The sequence below is a fragment of the Sus scrofa genome, chromosome 4 (genome assembly GCF_000003025.6).
Source record: "Sus scrofa isolate TJ Tabasco breed Duroc chromosome 4, Sscrofa11.1, whole genome shotgun sequence".
NCBI classification, from domain to species: Eukaryota; Metazoa; Chordata; class Mammalia; order Artiodactyla; family Suidae; genus Sus; species Sus scrofa.
In genome coordinates, this window is record NC_010446.5 from 22257381 (window position 1) to 22275261 (window position 17881).

At 39.5% G+C, this 17881-nt stretch overlaps 1 long non-coding RNA gene across 1 annotated transcript in view; it reads left to right on the forward strand.

Annotated features, from left to right (window-relative positions):
- Positions 4520–17881, forward strand: part of LOC102157696 — a 339998-nt gene continuing 326636 nt past the window's right edge. The window contains exons 1-2 of the long non-coding RNA XR_002343146.1: positions 4520–6327; positions 6934–6981. This is a non-coding gene — a long non-coding RNA (uncharacterized LOC102157696). The remainder of the gene's footprint in view (positions 6328–6933; positions 6982–17881) is intronic.

Sequence of the window (17881 nt, forward strand, 5' to 3'; positions counted from 1 at the left end):
TGTACCAAGAATTTGTTTATCTATTTACCTATTGATGGGATTTTCATTCTTTCTAGTTTTTGCTGGTTGTACTGTTCTCAACTTTTGTGTACACGTTGTTGCATGAATATAGTTTCCATTTCTCTAGGATAAATACCAGGATGAATATAGTAACTTTATAAGAAACTGTCAAACTGCACAATCCACACTCTCACCAGTAATACATGAGTGTTCTAGTTGTTCTGTATGCTAATTAGCACTTGGTATTGTCAGTATTTTTTTCAGCCATTGTAATAGGTGAGCACTGGTATTTCCTCATTGTTTTACTCTGAATTTTCCTAACAGCTAATGATGTTGAACATATTTTTGGGTGATTATTTGCCACTTTCATATCTTTGTTGGTGAAATGTCTGTTCATTTTGCTTATTTAAAAAAAAATTGGCTGCTTTCTTGCTAAGTTTTGAGAAATCTTTATGTATTCAGGATACAAGTCCTTTGTCAGATCTAGGACATATAAATATTTTTGTCCAGTCTGTTGCTTGTCTTTTAAACCTCTTAAAAGTGCCCTTCATCAATTAAATATTTTAATTTTTATGAAAATTTATCATTAAAAAATGGATAGTGCTTTTGGCATCATCCTTTAGAGCTCTTTGTCTATCTCAAGCTATAAAAAGTTTTCTCCTGGAAGTTTTATAGATTTACATTTTATTTAACCTATGATCCATTTTGAGTTAATTTTTGGATAATGCGTGAAGTTTAGGTTTTGTTTATTTTTTACTCATAGATGCTCAACTGTTCCAAGATCATTTGTTGAAAAGACTGTTTTTTTTTCCCATTGAAATGTTTTTGCACCTTTGCTGAAACAGGCCATGTTTTTGTTGATCTATTTCTGAATTTTTCACTTTTCCCCATTGATATATATATATTAATTCTTTCATCAATATCATAATCTCATGATTATTATGGCTTTAGAGTAAATCTTTTTTTTTTTTTTTTGTCTTTTGTTGTTGTTGTTGTTGCTATTTCTTGGGCCGCTCCCGCGGCATATGGAGGTTCCCAGGCTAGGGGTTGAATCGGAGCTGTAGCCACCGGCCTACGCCAGAGCCACAGCAACGTGGGATCCGAGCCGCGTCTGCAACCTACACCACAGCTCACGGCAACGCTGGATCGTTAACCCACTGAGCAAGGGCAGGGACCGAACCCGCAACCTCATGGCTCCTAGTCGGATTCGTTAACCACTGCGCCACGACGGGAACTCCGCTTTAGAGTAAATCTTAAAGTTGTGTAACATATTCTTCTTTTTTAGTATTCTTCTTCAAAATCATTTTAGCTATTATAATTCTTTTGCCTCACTATATAAATTTTAAAGTCAGCTTGTCTACATGTAAAAAATTGACTTGAGTTAAATTGATAATTCAATCTGAGGAGATTAACATCTTTACGATGTTGAATCTTCCAATCAATGAACATGCTATTTATTTTGGTCTTCTCAATCACTCTATTCAATTTTCCAACATTTCTTTAATTTCTTTTTTTCCTTTTCTTATTTTTTAGATATTGGAGAGGTACTTGATTTGTATGTGCAGAAAGTTTTCAGTTTGGAATTATGCAAAACTCAAAGTTCACTCTAATTATTTTTTTAATTTTTAGTTTGATTCAGTTATAATCTGAGGACTCACCATGTGATTCCAATTCTTTTAAATTTGTTAAGATTTGTTTTATGACCTAAAGTACTTTCTATCTTGGTGAATGTTTCATGAGAACTCCAAAAAAAAATGTCTACTTTTGAAGATATTTTTGGATAGATTATCAGATGCTATTGAGTACAGTTCTGTACACAACTAGATCCAGTTGGTGGATGTGGTAGTTCAGTTCTATATCCTTGTTATTCTACCTACTATTCTATCTACAGAAAGAAGAGTGTTGAAATCACCAGGTATAATTGTGGATTTGCCTGTTTCTCCCTTTAGTTCTGTCAGTTTTTGCTTCATGTATTTTGAATCTCTATTGTTAGATGCATACACATTTAAATTTGTTATGTCTTCTTGCTGAATTAACACAAATATCATTATGTGAGGTCTCTTTCGTTGCATGGTTTAACTTAATTTTTCCATTTGTACGTGGAATCTGTGAAAAATAGTCTAGGGCATCATGGATTCTCAAATGTAGACTAAGTCCTGATTATATAAGCTAATTTGTAAAGGCCTTGATTTTTTAATGTCAGTTCAACCAATAGTATCTGCTTGATTATGTCTTATATACAGAAAATTTAGAAGAGCTTGTCATTGAGAACCTTAGTACAGTGAATCTTGGTCACAGATATTTGCTGGGTCAAAAGGATTTTTATCGAAAACTATTGAGTAGGAATTGTCTGTTTTTGAAAGATTTAGTTTCAGCTTATGATTCTGAGTGAATGAAGACTGCTCCCAGGATCCTATCTAAGGGTTTTCCGCTTTAATTTTCCTTCATGTCTGCCTCTGAGAAGACAGACATAGTTTCCAGAAAAGAGAAAATATCTGTGAAGTGAGGGAAACCAAACAAATTTTTTTTTTTTTATTTCTCCAGCAGCCTTAAGTTTTAGCCACTCATTTCTATTGCACTTTTGATAGACTAATGATCTGATGGTATGCAGCAAATACAACAGGCTCCAGCCTGTTCCACTTAACTCATGGCTCAGCAATGGAAATGACACAGTGCTAGTTGTTTCTGAAACAACCTTTCCTTGTTCCCAGTCTGCATCTGGAGCAGGAAATGACCATCCTGGAGAGGAACATGGAGATGCAGCAAGAGGTTAAAAGGAGGGAAAAAAGGAGAAAAGTCTCTGAAAACATTTCTCATGCTTCTTCTATCAGGTTAATGATGCTTCAACTGAAATAATAGATGATCACCAAATTGAATACCACTCTGAAACCCATTCTTAAACTACCATGGATTAACTGTTTAAATTGTGAGCTCTAGTTTATAGCATCAGCATAGCCCTTGAATGAATTATGGACTTGTACTCACTCCAGAACAATCTATTACCCTCCACATAACAGAAAATGCCATTTATTGCGATTTGTGCAAACTATAAATCAATGCATTATTACTTAGAGGCATGTAAACTGTGGCTATACTGCATACTCCTGCATTTGGTAATGGTGTGTGTGTGTGTGTGTGTGTGTTTGTGTGTGTTGGGGCTTGGAGGAGGAATAGATATGGAATTTTTTAGTCTCCAATTAAGTACTGGCAAAAATTCTCAGGAGAATTAATAGTGGCTGCTGTCTCCTTTTATTTCAGGATGGTCTCTCTGTTCAAGTGTTCCTCCAAGTCTCAGATAGGTACTGACCGGTCTCAAATAATCAGCCTCTGTGGAGGAACTGGTTGTGTACACACTAGAAGGAAGTGGAATAGTTTTGTCAAGGTTCTAACGCTGGCTGTATATTACAACCCTCTGCAAGGTGGACAGATTTTAGAAAACAATGATGCTTATGCCAAATCCCAAACCTTACAGTCAAAATTTGGGTAACACCCAGACATTGTAAAAAGCCATCAGGATAATTTTGATGTGCAGCCAGGGTTAAGAAACCTCTGCCCTACAGAATAGGAAGAGAAAGAAAACAGAATGTGTAGAGGGACAGTAGCCATAGGCTGTGATTTTCTCTAATCAAGGTGGAAATGCATCTTGGGGATTTCACATACAAACAAATCTGCAGGATCCTTCAAGGAGTATTTCTATACACACCCTGAGGAGTGAAAAAAGATAAAATTAAGTATGCCTGACAAGAAGTGAGTAATAAACCCTTATGTTCTCCCTTAAAAATGCAAGCAACGGATGGAGACCTAACATGTGCGAATAAGCACACACTGGCCTTGCAGAAAACTTTTTCCCCTTGCTGGGTCCTTCACACAGTGCCTCCTCACTCTTTATATCATGATATACTGAAAAAATGATTTTTGATCTGCACGCTGAACTAAACAACTGAGGCTGCAGCCCAGAAGCTCCAAGAGCTAAGAAGTCAATATCTGGTGGGAAACAGGTATGGCATTTGTCCATGGAAGACTGGAGAGTTTGCAAGACTTTCTAGGGACTTCTATAATTCTTCTTCATCTCTTTCTTTTTCTTTTTGTTTTTCCTTTTGTGGTTTGATGATTTTCTTTTGTATTATGCTTATGTGATCTTCTTTTTGTTTTTTATGGATCTACTGTATGTTTTTGATCTGTGGTAACCCTGCTTCTCAAGTATGTTAACCCCTTCTTATATCTACTTGCTTCAGACTGGTAGTCATACAGGCTCAAACACATTCTAGAAAAAAGGAAAAACCCTACATTTTCTTACTCTTCTCCACATTTTATGATTTTGATGTCCTTTAACGTCTTTATGTTTTGTCCTTCTACTATTCATTGTGGTCATTGTGGTTATCACTTTTGCTGAAAAAAAAATTTTTTTTTTAAATCTGTGTATAGGCTTAAGTGATTTACTTTCCAATTGTGATTTTCTCTTTCCTATAAGATTCCTAATTCTTTTCTATTTAGAGAAAACCTTTTCCTATTTCCTTTAGGATAGATTCAGTATTGCTATACTCTTTTAGTTTTTGCTTGTCTGAGAAATTCTTTCTCTCTATTCTAAATGATAATCTTGCTGGTTAGGTTGCAGATATTTCCCTTTTAGGATTTTGAATATATCTCGCCACTGCCTTCTGGCCCACAGTGTTTCTGTAGAGAGAGGCAGAGAAAGCCTTATGAGGGGTCCCTTGTAATTAACTCTTTGTTTCTCTCTTTAACTTTTGCTATTTCTATTATAGTATGTCTTGGTGTATCTGTTTGGGTTCATCTTGTTTGGGACCCCCTGTTCTCCTAACACCCAGATATCCCTTTTTTAGATTTGGGAAGGTTTCAGCCATACTTTCTTCGAACATATTTTTAAAGGTCATATTATTCCATAGGTCTCATATTTCTTTCATTTTTTTTCTCAGTTGGCTTTCTGTTTTCTGTCCTGATTGGGTGATTTCCATTATTCTATCTTCCAGATCACTTATTTTTCTGCATTATTTATTCTGCTATTTATTGCCTTTAGACCAGCTTTCATCTTGGCGAATGAGTCCTCTGATTTTCTTGGTTCCTTTTTATAGTTTCTAGTTCCTTTTTTATAGTAATCTGCATTTCTAACAATATCCCTTCTTAATTCCGTCAATATTTTTCATTATGTCTTTTTTGAACTTAGTGTCTATTAGACTGAAGACATTGTTTCATTGTTCTTTAGGGGAATTCTCTTGATCTTTTAATTTGAGTGGTTTCTCTGCTTCTTCGTTTTACTTATAGTTCTCTTGCTCTATGAGTTTAGGAGAAACAATTATCTACTGTGGTCTTGGAGGGCTATTTTTATGCGGGAATGTCTCTGTGTAGACTGCGTGGGTTTAATATTTTCTGGCACAGAGTCTGTTTTTAGTATGGATGCTTGCTGCCTCTTTCCTCAGTGTATACTGGTCATTATCCTCTTGATAAGGGATGTGACTGGTGTTGTGGTGACTGGAGCCTGCACTGGATGCTGGCAGGACCTCCTCTTTGCTGTGTCTTTGTCACTGTCTTGTCAGGCAGGGTCCACTCCCTCACTGTTGGGAGTAAAACCCCTAGATCTGGTTCTGAGCTGCAGTGCAAGGAAGACAGGATTGGAGCGCTCCCACCAAGAGACGACCCACTGAATATTCCCCTGCTAGCACTGTTCACCAGGAAGTGTGCTCCGTGGTGTTACCTGTCACCCGTTCTTTGGACTCACAAAGTCCCCTGCTGCTGACACTGCCCTTGGCCCTGGCGTCCCACTGCACTGGTGTTTTCACAAGGCCACCAGGGGAGATCCACCAAGGTCAGGTCCCAGGAGTGCGGTGGTCACGCCTCCGGACCTGCTTTGGGAGCCACGGGAAGGCCCAGCCCCAGCCCCCGGGGTACAGGGCCCACAAAGCCCACAGCCTCCGAGGCCAGACCCATCCCGCCTCTGCGCATGGGCAGCAGGCAGTCTGCACCCTGCACACGCTGCAGGGGCCCGGCCCCTCCCTTCGCACCGCTTCACAATGGCGCCTCGCTTCGGCTGCAGCCAGGGCTGCTGCTTCCAACCTCCCGGCGGTAGCCACACTACCTTCCAGACCCTTCAGGCTGTCTCCCTGCAGCCAACACCAGTCCTCTCCCTGGTCTATCCTCTAAACCCCAAGTCCCACCGCCAGCTCGCGCTTGTACCAGCGGCTGGGCCTGCGGTGCGGCAGCGGCAGCACTGTCCTCGCAGGTCTCCCTGGGGGTTCTGTCCACCGCAAACCGGTGGCTGCTCTCCTCTGAGCCGCTGAAGCTCCGTTTGTGCCCCGGCTGACCTCCCCACAGGTGAGGGGGCTTCCTAGGGTTCGAGAACCTCTCCTCCTCTTCAGCTCCCTCCCAGGGACTCAGGTCCTAGCCCCCTTCCTCTTTTTTAAAGTTTCCTCTGTCCTCGCTGGTTACGTGGAGAACTTTCTTGTCCTTTCAGGTGTTTGAGGGCTTTGGCTAGTTCCAGGAGATGTTCTGTGAGAATTGTTGCATTTCTAGAAGTGTTTTTGATGTATTTGTGGTAGGAGGCAAGTGCCTTGTGCATTCATTCCGACATCTTGACCGGACCTCCTAAGGTTTGTTTTTTTTCTTTTTCATTTCAGGGCGGTGCCTGTGGTACACGGAAGTTCCCAGGCTAGGGTGGAATTGGAGCTGCGGCTGCTGGCCTACGCACAGCCACAGCATGGGCAGATCCAAGCCGCATCTGTGACCCACACCATAGCTCATGGCAATGCTGGATCCTTAACCACTGAGAGAGGCAAGGAGAACCTGTATACTTGCATCCTTATGGACACTAGTCAGGTTCTTAACCCACTGAGCCACAATGGGAACTCTTCCTCACCCCCCCCCCCCAGCTATTTCGTTTTTGAGAGTGTACTCTCAAGGCTATTTTCATTTTACCTACAGCACCAAGAGGACACTGGAAACCAGTGAGATGGCTGCCAGCATCATCAGGTAATCACAAGAGCTACAATTTGTCAAATGAATACCAGGTGCATCTACTGTGTTAAAGTGTTTCTCTTACATCAGCTCCTATTTTCCTAGCCACCTTTTAAGGGAGGCATATTTATTCTCATTTCCTATTTTCCACATGAGGAACCTGAGATCCAGGAGATAAGTGATTAGCTGCACCCACACTCCTAAACATCATTCTCTGCCCCCTCAAGGCCCTCATTACCTCCATTCTCTCCACTCTCCATCTCCAGACTCTCCTTCGTGGACTTGCTAGTGGCAGAGCCCTGTAGGGAGTATTCTACCCCAGGTTTTACCTGTCTGGACCCACCCCCTTTTCATTTGTGACTCAAACACTGTCTCTTCTTTGTGATCTTCTCTGACCACCAAATGGGCCTCCTCCAACTTAGAATCCTGTGGCATTTATAATCTGCTCTGTTGTACTCACATTTTGTGTTCTCTGTGGTGTGTGTGTGTGTGTGTTTCATTTTCCCATAGAGCCCATAACTCTTGTTAGCTGGCTTGTGTCTGATGCTTTTTGTTTCTCCATGGACGCCTTAATCATAATAGGGCTCAGTAGATATTGGTAATTAATGGATTTTCAAGAATTTAATAATTTTCCCTCTTGAAGAGTGGACCAGGGTAAGCAGTATACTGTAGTGGAAAGGATGACATTTTGAGATAAGGCAGACCTGGGTTTTAATTCTGGCTCTGACATTTATCAGCTCTGCAGAGGTAGGTCCTACAGTTCCCAGATCCTCTGTTTTCTTTTTTTCCTTGTCTTTTTAGGGCTGTGGCTGTGGCATGTGGAGGTTCCCAGACTAGGGGTCCAGTTGGAGCTTCAGCTGTGAGCCTGTGCCACAGCCATGGCAACACAAGATCTGAGTCGTGTCTGTGACCTACACCACAGCTCACGGCAACGCTGGATCCTTAACCCACTGAGCAAGGCCAGGGATCAAACCCATGTCCTGTTGGATACTAGTCAGGTTCATCGACCACAGAGCCACGATGGGAACTCCTGGAGATCCTCTGTTTTCTCATCTTTAAAAACGGCATGATGGCAGCCACCTTGCAGAATAATCATGACAGTAGAACTGTTGTGCAGAATAATCACAAGGTAATAGCATTATCTTATAGAACTGTAATTGTTATCTCGCAGAATAAAGTATGTAGTCCAGGACCTAAAATCTGTCCTTAGGAAATAACTCTTTTATCATTGTTATTATGTATTAAAATTGGTTGTCATTATTATTCTTTGTAACAACTCTTAAGAACCTTGTTAGGATAGAGTCTGTTAAAGCAGGTTATCTTTGTGTACCTATTTATCCCATCGTGGGGAAGGAGTGTTGGTGAGACTGACAATGGGCAGAGGTGACTGAGCTGGTGGTCAGAGCTGTTGGGTAGAAGCTGCATGGAGTTGTATTAGGTGAGGTCCACTCAGTCCCCAAAAGCTGTGCTCCATCCTTGGCAGGCAGTTGGATGAAGTGTAATAGCAAGAGCACTAGACAGAGAGTCAAGACAGCTCAGTTTACCCCCTGGTTCTGTCACAAACCAGCGATGTGACTACAGACAACAGCGAAACCCAAGTATCAGATTGGTCTCCAGGTCAGGAAGCTTTTTCCTTTGAAGTCTACATAAAGATGTTTTCCTCCTTTGTTCTCAAAGACAACAGAAAAGACTCATTGAGAATGACAGAATCATTTTCCTCCACACAACAACAGTTCTGCAAGATTTATTAGAGAATTAACTGAAGCAAAAAGCCTTTCCTTTATGCCTCCACTTCACGTTCTTCTCGCTTATCACCTATAATTGAATTGCTTATTTGATTTCTCACCCAAGTATCCAGATAGAGACACATTTGAGAATGAAAGCGAGTGCTACTGACAATTGCAATAACAGATAAACTGGGACTTTCATAGACCAACCAGGTTGTCGGCCACAATGCCTCGGCCACTTTAGTCCACTTCTGTAGTCGCCATCTAACTTCCCCACCAGATTGTGCTCTTTCCAGGGCAGGACCATGTCTTTCTCATCGTTAGAGCCCCAGCATTCTGTACAGCGTCCAGGACACACTGGGTGCTCTATAGATATTTGGTAAATGAAAGAACGTATGAATGAACAAGTTCGGGACCTATTGGGTGACCTCAAGCAAATCGCTTGAATTCCTGGAAAATGAGCAGTAGACCAGTGCTCTCTAAGGTCCTTCCAATCTCCCAGCCTATGTCTCTTCCTGTCTTGGGCAGTTTCTGCTTCCATTCGCATCCTTCCCTCCTCTTGGCTGACAAAGACGTGCCCTGTGAGCCCCGAAGGAAAGCCTTCGTCCTGGTGTAGAACTGATGGTGAGAGGCTGTCAATTCCTGCCCATTTTTGAGCCCAGAGAAAGGTCTCCACATCCGTGGGCATCTGAATGGCGGAAAGGAGAGAGAAATTAAAGCAGTCTTGCCCATGCCATTCTAATCTATGGTTACTTTTAAGAAGGCAAAAGGAGGATGCTCGATGGTGCCAAGGTCATAGAATAAATTGGTGACTGGGATAGGAAGAGCCTCAGACAGCTATTTACTCAGGGAGCTCTTTCAACTTGAAACGGGGGATCTGAGCCCAAGCATAGGCACAGGGCAGCACTTTTGTCAGCAGCAGCCCTTTCAGGGAACCATAACTGCAGTCATATTGAATCATGAACTAGATTAGCCACATTAGAGGTTTAGCTACAATATATTTCAAAGTTAAAACACAGGCTGTGGCAGTGGTATCAAAACCTGTAATTTCTGATGCAAATGAACAGCATGAAAAATGGCCCCTGGCTACTGGGATAGACAGAGGAATATGTGAGTGAAATAACATGGCAGTTATGTCAAAATTGGAAGAATAACTATATTCCATAATAGTAAATTATTATCACAGCCAGACTGGTAGAGTAACCCATAAGGTAAGAGAATGTGGGTTTTTTTTTTTTTTTTTTTTGTACCTGGATAAAATTACATTGTCAATTTTGTTTAGTCCCTCTTTAAAACCTGAACATTCATTTTTGAAAATATGTGTGGAACATAAGGTGACATTTGGGAAAAAAAAAGCATGATTTTCAAAGAATACTGATCCCATTAGTTCTTATGTTACAGATGCCGATGAATTTTTTACTTTTATAGTGTTGCTAACACATGGAAGGCATAAAATGGACTTTCAGCTACCTCAGGTTTTCAGCCATGTCTCAGGGAAGTACCTGAGCTTTATAAAATTTTTTTGGGGGGGCATAATATGACATTGGGTTGCTGAGCACAAGTCCATGGAGTCAGAAATATCTAGCTTCAAGTTCAAGGGCCATTTCTTATTGGCGGAATGATTTTATGCTACTGACATTATTGTAATGAGGCCCAACTTTTCTTATCTTTAGAATGGGAGTAATAGTACCTTCCTGACAGGGCCTCATAATGATTAGAAATGATAATATGGGTGGAATATTTAGCATAGTACCCTTCTTATAACTGGATACTCTGTAATGGAAGACCAATATTATTATCATTATTAGTATTTAATCTTCTTATATATGATATGAATCTTTTAAAATTAATAGTTTAGGGATCAACTCAGAGGTTAAAGCAAATACAATGAGTTTAGTATGTTGTTTATATATTTAACTTTTTTACATGTTTGGATTGACTCTGATGGTAGGTGGTTTGTGTGTGTGTGGAGAAGTAACTTATCCCACCCAAGGTAGTACATTTTCAAGTTTAAAATAGAGTCTGGTGTAGAATCCTCCTAATTTAATGGTCGACATTTCCCCTTTATTTATTAAAACACCATTTACTATCAGATATTAAAACATGTAAATGTCATTTGTTAAGGTTTTCTACCCAGTGTTAGCTTTACAGTATCATAAACTCTTGCACACATGCGAAGTAAATACCCAAAGAGCTGTTGCTGTTAATTAAGGAGGACAGAAATGTGGTTGAGAGCAGGGCTTTCGAGTTAGACAAACTTTGGGATGGATTTGTGGCTTTTCTTCCTCCAGCTGTGTGACCTTAGACCTTCGCCTCCACGAGCCTCAGTGTTCCTCATCTAGAAAATGAAAGCAAAATCTACTAAAGTATATAAATATTTCTTATGTGTGCCTTTCATACAATACACGAAATACATAAATAGTGTCAACATAAATAATGTCTAGGGTTAAAAAAGTTATGTGGAGCCTGAAACTATAATTAGATCAGAGGAAGGAAATATTTATAGTGTTAGTCCATATATGGAAATCATGTAAATATCCAAATAGTTCTTATAAGATGGTTAGAAGAATGGGTGTCATTTCTGTGTAGGCAATGGGATCTTTTGGGTCATTTTCATGACTAGATGTGATTATTCACTTGGTGTTTTGATGCACTTCATAGCTCCCAAAACCGTGACAGAAAGAAAAGCAAAATTGAGTGTTGTATGTGGTTAACATAATACTATATTTAGAAGAGATGAGATCAGATAATTTGCTTTTCTTTTAAAAAAAAACATTATTTTCATTACCAACAAGAGGCAGCTAATTTGCTTCTTTTTTTTTTTTTAAATAAAACATTATTTTCGTTACCAACAAGAGGTATGGTCTTGGGTTAATGTTACACGGTAAACTTTATTTGATTCAGTGAATTATAGTGTCCAAGAATTTTCTACCACCATTATTCCATTAGGAAAATGTAGGTAAGATAAAGAAGTGGGACTGATATTGGTGAATGGGAGGACAGCTAGTAAAAAGTGTATGATTTGAGTGAACATTTTTGTAGACCAACATGTGTATATAGATATAGTTTGCTATCTGGGGATATGAAAAATGGTCTACTTTGTCATCCAATAACTTTGGTTCTGGGTCTCATTTCTTTTGTTAAAAGCCCTCAAATTCAACAATTTGCACCGGGTTTCCTCCATGGTGAGTATAATGCATTGCCATAATTCAAGTCGTATTCAGTCAACTCTGTGGTTTCAGGGAGCCCATACATTTCAAATTTATTTCCAAGGTCATGAAGCCATACCCTATGGCAAGTGCAAAATGCCTTTGATGTGGTGGGCACAACATCTGTGCAGACAGACACACTTAACTCATGCAGCGCTTTGATTTCACATTTTGGTTGAGAGGTAGGGTCTTTTGAACCCAAGTACGTTTAATGTTAAGTCACATCAAACATTTAGGCACATGGGCTTTGGAAGTGAAGGAGATGGCACCCTGGCCATAAAGCTGATCCAGGCACACCTGACAAGGACAAAGAAGGACTCCTGTGCCATTGTTATCACCATCATCTCGGGTTTCATGCCGTCAGTGACTCAGAATCAGCTCCTGAAATGTAATATGTTCAACACCGAACTTCAGAGCTCCTAAATCTGCCTCTTCTCTTGATTTCCCTGTTTGGTGAATGGCACCAGCATCCACTCAGGTGGCTATGCCAGAGCCCTGCTGTCATTCTTAATTCATTTCCATCTCCACATCCAGGGGATCCCCATGGCTGGTAATCCTAAAGTTGCTCACATCTGTCTGGCACTGCTTTGTTCTCATCTCTTGCTTGGATAATCACTGCAGTCTCCTGATTTCCTTCCTGACTTAGAAGCTTGCCTCACTCTAATCCTTTTATATTCTGTAGCCATGATGAAATCTTTAAACTAGTCCTTTTCTTAAAGAATTTTTATGACTTCCTGCTGACCCCTGGATGAATCAGGTCTAAATTATTTTATCTGGCTTTTAAGACTCTTTCCACATCTCAGAGGGTCTCCTATTATATCCCTCTCCACCTTGCATCTGAGTCTATGCTGTTCCTCTTGAATAGAACACACTCTTCTCTTCCTGCCTTGGCTAAAACCCATTCTCTTTTGAGGTTCAGCTAGGATGTAATGTCCTCTGGAAATTGTAATTTCTTACCCTGACTAGCACCCTGAGCTCCAAGCCAGGAATGTGATTGTGGGTCTGCCCCTGCACTTTGCAACTCCATTTCTGCCCAGGACTTCTTAAGTATATCCCAGTTCCTGGTCCCTTGTCCACACTGCCTACTGACCATAAACTCTTTGGGGCAGGAAATCATTCCAGGACCTAGCAGAGTGGCACACATTCAGTGTTCAGAAAAATATATGTTGAATAAGTAAATGATTTTAAATCTTCCACTCCCTCGCTTAAACTAAACACCAGACCTTGATAAAAGTTTATCTGTACATCTGCATCTGCACTGGGCAAGGAAAGCCTTCCTTTATAAAAATGCCACTAGAAGGCTAGGTTATTTTGATTGAATGAAATATTATTAAAAGATATTGGAGCATGAAGTTCCATCTCTAGTCTGTAGGTAGTGGAAGTGGAGCGGAACTGATATACAGCTTCTCATAGAGAATAAATAGCTGGAAGAAGGGCTGGGAAAGCAGGCACAGTAGAAAGGATGTTTTATGTACACGTCACTTTTCTCTTCCCAATTTATAGATCTTTTCTGAATTGTGGTATTTTGCTGGATGATAAGGGAATTCACTTGTCTCATATGCCAGTAATTTTCTTTTCAAACTAAAAGATTTTGGAAAGTTGGAAAGATGAGATTTTAATAGAAATGTCAATTAGAAAGAGTCAAAATGGCATTTGTTTAGATGGTTGTGGCAATTGAGGTGGGAAATGCTGAATGGAAGAGATGCTACTTGGTAACGGGGCAAAAGAATTGTAAATTTCTCAATTACTTCTCCTCTGCTGCCCTCCATAAAATGAGAGCAGTCTGGTCACTGAAAAAATGTGAACTTGGGGCCAACTGAATTTGTGGTTCTGTTGCTTTTTGGAACAAAACTGTAGGACATTGGGAAAGCTGCTCAGTCATGCTGATAAGACATACTTTATTAGGTTACCATTATATAAGACCACATGTTAGTTAAAATAACTCATGTAAACTTGCCTAACATGATGACCACTTAAATGTCAGGGCTTACAGTATTATTGGAATAGTTAACTACCTAAGAGTTAGAGGAAAAACTTAGGGGAAAGCCAAGTTTTAAAGGAATATTCAAGAATCAATAGGTCTTGTCCAGGATTCAGGAGGCAACATCATGTGCAAAGAAGGCAAGCAGGATAAAGCCATCACATAAGGGGACTGGGAAGGTTTGGTGGGAGGTGACCTGGCATATGATGACTAAGGCAGATGGCAAGTCAGGCACTATCAGGGCTGGTCAGGAATCTAGGAAGAGAACTATTTTTATGTACTAACTATTACTTACTCATATAGGTAGAATTCTAAGACAGTCCTCCATCGACCCATGCCCTTGTATAATTCCCTCCCCTTGAATTTGGGCGTGATTTGCAAATATGATGGGATTTCTTTCCTATAATTAGGCTATATTGTATGGTAAATAGGATTTTGAAGACATAATTAAGGTCAGCTGAGCAGTTGACTTTGAGATGGTCAAAATGGAGATTTTCCTGGGTAGGTCTGACTTAACCAGGTGAGCCCCCAAGTGTAACAGCAGAATCTCTCCTACTGGCTTTTAAGAAGTAGGTCATCATCTTTTGAGATGAGGGGGACACAGGCCAAGAACCTGAGGGTGGCCTCTAGGAACCTGAATGGTCCCAGGTCAATAGTCAGCAGGAACATGGGGACCTTGTTCATATGCCCACAAGGAAATGAATTCTGCCAACAACCAGTAAGCTTCCAAGAGAGCCTGACTCTCAGATGAAATTACAGCCTTGGAAAACACTTAGATTTCAGCCTGGTGAAACCCTCAGGACCTGGCTAATGTGTGCCCAGACTTTTTGACCCAAGCGATCTGTGTGGTGATAGATTTGTGTTGTTTTTAGCCACTAAGTTTGTTCTACAGCAACAGAAAATGAATACACTTACTCTTCCTTGTTTACTCCGGGCAGAACTAATTGTTCCTTCCTTTTAGTTCCCTTAGCCTCTGGTCACTTCTTAGAGCACCAGTCGTCTTATTTTGTAATGTTGGGTTATGGCTCTGTCTTTCCTTGAGCTCTTTATATGGATGTGATCTCTTTATAGAAGCTAGGTGTAGTGGAAAAACTTTGATTCCTTAGGGATCAAGGAGACCTATGTTCTATTCATGGCTCTAATTTGAAACTCTCCAACCATTAGTTTTCATTTACAAAATGGCAATAACACTACTAGACCAGTGTTGCTCAAAGGAAAACAGCCTTGCAATCCTCAGGGGATTTGGTACTGGCCAGGGACATTTTTGATTGTCCCAACACAGGGAGGGATGCTACTGGACATCTGGAATGTAGAGGCCAGGGGCACTGTTAAGTGTCACACAATGCAGAGGACACCCCCTGACTACAAAGCCTTGTCTGGCCCAAAGTGTCAATAGAGCTGAGGTTGAGAAATCTTTCATTAGACTAATAATATTATCATGAAGAATGTAAAATGGTTTGCACAGTATATATTTTCTGTGGGAGAATTACAAGTCCCTTCTGAGAGGACTATAAATTATTGGAACTATTTTCATAAACTACACGTGTGCCTTTCTTTGCCCTACACGATCCTGAACTTCTTACCTCTTGATCACATGTATTAGGAGAGGCTGAAAATAGGAGTTTCTTGTGCAAAAAATAACATGAGGCCAGGAAATAGTTTGAGAAACAGCCCCTTTTCCCTTTTTGGGGTTTGTGATTTTTGTCTGATCTTTATCATATACCTAGGAATATCATCAGTGCTCACTAAATGCCTGCACAGGTGAATGCACAATTTTTTTTTTTAAATACTTATTACTTCACTAGCATTTTGCTCCTCTTTTATGTTGGATTTTGAAAGTTAAACCTAGGGCAAAAAATGAGAGAATTAAATTGCAATTGGAAACCAACTGTTACACTGAGCCATTGATTTAACATTTCTGAACCTCCTCTAAAGCAGGTATTATAGTAACATCTGTCTCATAAGATTGCAAGAATTAAGGGAAAGCTAGTAAACTGCTCCCATCTTTTAAGATTCAGCTCAAATCTTAGCTCCGTTGGGAGGACTTTGGTGTCTCCCTTTGTGACCATACTTTTTGCTAAAGGAATTTCATCCCCATGTTAATGATTGCACACATCTATAGCACATTTATTTCTTTGCACTTCTGTTCCCTCTACTTGAAAGATGTATGGGTCATTTTTAAATTAAAATTTTGAAATTTGAGATACTTATAAATTCCTATGTTGTTATAAGGAATAATACAGGAAGATCCCATGTGGCTTTTACCAGTTCTCTCAAAGGTAGTGCCTTACAAAAATAGAGTACCAAATTACAACCATGCTGTTGACATGGACAGCCAAGATCCAGAACGTTTCCATCACTGCATGAATCCCTCATGTTACCGTTTCACAGCAGCAACCACACCCCTTCCGCCCTAGCGCTTGCTTCGCTTCCTGGTGACCATGGATCTGTTCTCCATTTCTACAGTGTTGTCATTTCAAGAATGTGATATAAATGGAATCATTAAGTGCATATCCTTTTGGAGTTGACCTTTTTTCACTTAGTACCGTTTTCTGGAGAGTCACCCAGGTTGCTGTGTTCATAAATATTTTATTATTTTTTATCATTGGGTAGTATGTCATGATATGAATGTCTTAGAGTTTGTTTATTCACCAATGGGAGGACATCTGGGTTGTTTTCAACTTTGGGCTATTGTGAACTGACTGATACAAACATTCATGTGCAGGATTTTGAGGGAACATAAGTCTTCATTTCTGAGGGATAAATGCTTGAGTGTTGTTTATGGGTCTTATGGTAGGGGTATGTTTATTATTCTAAGAAACTTCCAAATTATTTTCCAGAGTGGTTGTAGCATTTTACATTTTTGCCGGCAATGTATAAATGAAGCAGTTTCTACTCATCCTGGCCGGCATTTGGCATTCTCACTGTTTTTTGTTTTAACCATTCTGATGGATGTGTAGTGATATTTCATTATTGTTTTAATTATTATTTCCCTAATGTGTCATGATGTTAAGTGTCATTTCATGTGTTATTTGCCATTTGTGTATTTTCTTTGGTAAAATGTCTTTTCATGTCTTTTGCCCATTTTCTAATTGGATTACTTACTTGATGCTGAGTTTTGAAAGTTATTTACATAGTTTAGATTCTAGTCCTTTCTCAGGCTGCAGCTTGTCTTTTCTTCTTCTTCCACAAGATCAAAATTTTTACATTTTGATGAACTCTAATTTACCAGTTTTTTCCTATTATGATTTGTGCTTTCTTTGGGTCAAGTCTAAGAACATTTTTCCTTAGCCCTATATCCTGAAGATTTTCTCATATATTAAAAAAAAGTTGTATAATTTTACATTTTACACAAGTCTATTATCCATTCTGAATCAGTTCATAAAGTATGAAACTGAGTTTGAGGTTTATTTATTTATTTTTTTGCCTATGGATATACAGTTGCTCTAACAATTGTCTTTTCATTTGCTGAAAAGACTTTCCCACATTGAATTGCTTTTGCACCTTTGTCAAAAATTGCTTGGGGATTTTTGTGCGGGTCTGTTTCTGGGTTCTCTATACTTTATATTGGGCATATTTGTGTAGGTTTATTTCTAACTTCTCTATTTTCTTCTACTGATCTGTGTGTCTATGCTTCTGACAGTAACACAAGTCTTGATTATTATAGCTATACATAGGTCTAAATATTGGGTATACAGTTTCATTTTATTTCTTTTTTCAAAAATTTTAACAATTCAAATTCATTTCCCTTTCCAAATAAATTTTAGAGTAATATTGTCCATATATAGACAATATCTCACTAGGATATTGATAGAAGTTTTGTCAAGCCTGTGTATCTTTTAGGGAGAATTATATTTTTACTATGTTGAATCTTCCAGTATAGGAATATAGTTGTATCTTTATTTATTTAGATCTTCCTTGGTTTATTTCATTACCATATTATAGTTTTTAACATATACGTCCTGAAAATGTTGTTAAATTTCCACCTAAGAATTTCA